At 32.5% G+C, this 4,456-nt stretch overlaps 2 long non-coding RNA genes across 2 annotated transcripts; both read left to right on the plus strand.

Moving 5' to 3' along the window:
* Window positions 1-466: 466 nt before the first annotated feature.
* LOC131648321 (uncharacterized) lies at window positions 467-1,338 on the plus strand. The gene is made up of 3 exons (XR_009298109.1): window positions 467-544; window positions 744-911; window positions 1,080-1,338. It is a non-coding gene; the product is annotated as an uncharacterized LOC131648321 (long non-coding RNA).
* A 1,756-nt stretch (window positions 1,339-3,094) lies between these two features.
* Window positions 3,095-3,948, plus strand: LOC131648322 (uncharacterized). Its single transcript, XR_009298110.1, has 2 exons — window positions 3,095-3,239; window positions 3,407-3,948. It is a non-coding gene; the product is annotated as an uncharacterized LOC131648322 (long non-coding RNA).
* The last annotated feature ends 508 nt before the right edge of the window (window positions 3,949-4,456 follow it).

A 4,456-nucleotide genomic window follows, 5' to 3' on the forward strand; every position in this document is an offset into this window, starting at 1 on the left:
TGCGTATGTAAAGCCCACTTCTCCCAAAAATAAGAATAATTTTTTATTTTTTGTATTTTTTTTATTAAAAAATAATAGAACATATGAAATTTCGATTCAACCTGGGCAGCCGCCAAACTTTAGTGTACATAGGTTTTATACCAAAATTTTTGGTTTTTTTTATTGATTCAATTATTTGTCCAATTTTAGTGATTGTTTCCGATTGAACTATCTAACCTGATGCACTTTTCATTACCATGATATTAACTATTTTTTTCGGGCATTTAAAAATGACTTTTAAATATTTTGTTTAATTTCTCTATCATTTACTCAGTGCCACTAAAAAAAAAGAAAAAGGGATTAACATCTTTTAAAATTTCCTCACACATGGGTGAGGACATGCGTGATTTCAGAGACATAGATTTAAATTTGCAATATTTCATTTATTCATTTTTTTTAAGTATCTGGAGGATTGAATATTCTTTTAAAGGAAGGGGGAATGTCATTTTCAGTTGGCCAAAGACAGCTTCTTTGCATTGCACAAACACTTCTTAGATCCTCGAAAGTAAGAACAGTTGTACAATATATCTTTCTTCAGGGTTTAAGTTGTTGATGCTGATTGTATCTTCTTAAGCAACAACTTCCTTATAGCTCATTCCGTCATACAAAGAAACACATTTCTAGATATTATGAATGAAAGTATCTCAACATAATATGATATGCCTCTTCCAAATCTGAGCAGTATATTATTGTGATGCACTTAGGTTCTTTGTTTGGATGAATGCACTGCCAGTGTGGACATTCAAACTACTTCGCTGCTGCAAAAAACCATATCCAGTGAATGCAAAGGAATGACGGTGGTCACAATTGCTCACCGGATTTCAACTGTCATAAATATGGACAATATTTTAATTCTTGATCATGGAAACCTGGTATGTTTCATTTTCTTGTCTTAATTGTATTTGTTTAGTGCTCTGTGTATTTGTTTCATGCAATATTTGTGTATTGGCCTGTCGTTCAAAGTTCTCTTGAGGCTCAAGTTATTAATCAACGTGAAGTAACATCAGTTTTTTTTCTCTTCTTTCTTCCATCTTTTCAAGGCTGAACAAGGAAATCCATAGATTCTTCTGAAGGATGGCACCTCTATATTTTCGAGTTTTGTTAAAGCTTCATCTCTGTAACCATGGAAGGCATCTATGGTTGAGTTTGGGATGCCGTTGATCTTTAGCTATACGGATGTCAAATTGCATTACTAGTAAAGAGGTGTAAGACATGATATTAATAAGTAGTTTTAGATATTTTGTTTGTTGATCAACTTAGACTAGGAAATATCAACTAGCTTGTATATATCTGCGAAATTAGGACGATAGATCATTGCTAATGTTCCGTAAGTTATGTCCAGATCATGTTTAAATTTTCATAGAAGTTATAAATCTATAATCCATTCCATAAAAATTTGAGGAATCCATTCCATAAAAATTTGAGGAATGTAATTTTTCCCATACCCTTTCTTCGATTGATTGTGTATTTCAAAAAAGCTCGTCACATTAATCTTAAATCATTATAATAGTGCAATTCATTTGAATTTAAACTAAAAGGAGGGAGTGATATAATATTCAGAGTCTGTTAATTTTTCTCTTTCTTATGAAACACGAAAAGAAAAAGGTTTAAATTACAAGAAAATATGCATGTTTTTTTTTTACATATTTTCTTGCATATTTTAACTTTAAGGATTTAAACTAAAAAGATTCTAACATTTAGGAGTTATTTTAATAAAAAAAAATTCTAATGATGAAAATATAAAACATGCCAACTTACAGGCCCCAATAGACTATTTAAGCTATAAAAAATTACCAAACATAAACTAAAAGCAGAGTGTTTCCAATCCACTTATGTGTTTTTATTAGGGAATTTCTTAACTCACCTTATGTTTTTCGTATGCACCACGCGAATTTCCAAAAATGTCTCTAGAAATCGGAAATACATTTTTGGGTCACACCAAAACCTTGGAAACCTGGGTGTTGGTGGACGAGACCCTACGTAACAGCTTTAAACCAAATTAATATGAATTTTTAAGACTGAAGAACTTTTACCCGCAGAAACAAATCGTAAATGCACTTACTTGATAGAATCGACGATCCATCTTTGGTTTGTATTGGCACTTAAACGCGTGCTGCCTCTTCCCCTCCCACAGTTTCAGAAAATATTTTTAAAATACAAAACACACTCAAACCCTATCAACCCCATTGTGTCAAAATCATCCCATTTTGCAAAAGATTCATTAAGAATCACCAATCATCAGACAAAGTTCAGTGTTCAACCAGATTGAAGCAAAAAAATAATCACTTGTAAGTTATTTTTGAGCTTTTAAGAGAATATGTAATTTCACCTACAAATTCTGTTTTATGGTCTAATATTCAAGTTTTTTAAGTGTTTGTAAGCATAAAAGTCATAATACACATTTTAATTATGTTGTTTTTACGATCAATGACCGAGTTTTCGAGGTCTTGGTGGCCGAGCTTCGCCATTGCAAAGCTGAAAAGTTGTAGGTATTACCGGAGATGCATTTTCGGTTTTGTTCAACGTTTCATCAAAATTCGGAAATGCATCTTCGATTTTATCTTGTCTACATTTTTTTTTCATTTGTATTGAGCCTGATTATTATTATTAATGTTTGTTTCGTTTGTCTATAGGAGTAATGGTTGACGAGAGAACTTCCACACTAAGACACGACAGACTTGCACAATATACTTCTCTGCGTAGGGAAAGGATGTTAGAACAAGATTTGTTCTGATCAATATTCTTAGTTTTGATGATAACAAGGATATGAATTTTGTGTGAGATAATGTGGTACTCTAATACATTGCAATTTCCTTTTCAGGAAATATATAAAGAGTATGCACAAATCAGCACTCAGAAGCTTTGTCTCAGAAGGTTCATCATGCAACATCAGAACATGGTCTGGCAAGACATCAGAAGATGGTCAAGGCAGAATCAGAACATGGGTCTATGGAAGCATCAGAAGAACTTGAGATCAGAAGCAGAAGCACTAAAGTTCTCGTGGTATCACGCTCAAAAGCACTTCAAGGTCAGAAGACAAGAAGATGCTATGCACTGCCAGTGTGGACATTCAAACTGCTTCGCTGCTGCAAAAAACCATATCCAGTGAATGCAAAGGAATGACGGTGGTCACAATTGCTCACTGGATTTCAACTGTCATAAATATGGACAACATTTTAATTCTTGATCATGGAAACCTGGTATGTTTTATTTTCATGTCTTTATTGTATTTGTTTAGTGTTCTGTGTATTTTGTTTCATGCAATGTTTGTGTATTGGCCTGTCATTCAAAGTTCCCTTGAGGCTCAAGTTATTAATCAATTTGAAGTAACGTTAGTTTTTTTTCATCTTTCTTCCATCTTTTCAAGGCTGAACAAGGAAATCCACAGATTCTTCTGAAGGATTGCACCTCTATATTTTATAGTTTTGTTAAAGCTTCATCTCTGTAACCATGGAAGGCATCTATGGTTGAGTCTGGGATGCCGTTGATCTTTAGCTATACGGATGTCAAATTGCATTACTAGTAAAGAGGTGTAAGACATGATATTTATAAGTAGTTTTGGATATTTTGTTTGTTGATCAACTTAAACTAGGAAATATCAACTAGCTTGTATATATCTGCGATATTAGGACCATAGATAATGCTAATGCTCTGCAAATTATGTCCTGATCATCTTTAACTTTTCATAGAAGTTATAAATCTATAATCCATTCCATGAAAATATGAGGAACACAATTTTTTCCATACCCTTCAATTGATTGTGTATTTCAGAAAAGCTCGCCACATTAATCTTAAATTCACATATTATTAAGACTCCTTTCCTAAACAGTGCAATTCATTTGAATTTAAATTAAAAGGAGGGAGTGATATAATATTCAGATTAGGTTAATTTTTCTCTAGTGAAACATGTTTTTTTTTAATAAAGTCATACCATTTGATTACTCAAAATTCAAATGTGACCACTGTATCAAGAATGATCATGTCAAAGAAAAATGCTTTGAAATTGTTGGATACCTTATAAATTGGGAGTCTAGAACTCAAAGAAGAGTTTACAACAAGGAGGAAGAATTTTGTACATGTTGAAAAGAGAGACAATGTAGAAGGGCCCACAATAGAGAATGCTCTCTATGGAACTCGCACTAGAAATTAAGAAAATAATTTCGATACCATGAGTGGGTCATATACATGCAAATCATACATGGATACTTGAATGCATTATTTACCATATGTTTTTCAAAACAACAAGAAAATGGAAAAACCTTTTAAAATATATTTGAGGTGTCATGGAAAAACCATCTCTTTGACATGATAAATGGAAAAACCATCTCTTTGACATGATAAATGGAAAAACCATGGTAAATGGAAAAACCTTTTACCATATGAAAAATAAGTTATATTTAACTTTTGATTGACTGCA

This window comes from Vicia villosa, linkage group LG2, assembly GCF_029867415.1.
Source record: "Vicia villosa cultivar HV-30 ecotype Madison, WI linkage group LG2, Vvil1.0, whole genome shotgun sequence".
Lineage (NCBI taxonomy): Eukaryota > Viridiplantae > Streptophyta > Magnoliopsida > Fabales > Fabaceae > Vicia > Vicia villosa.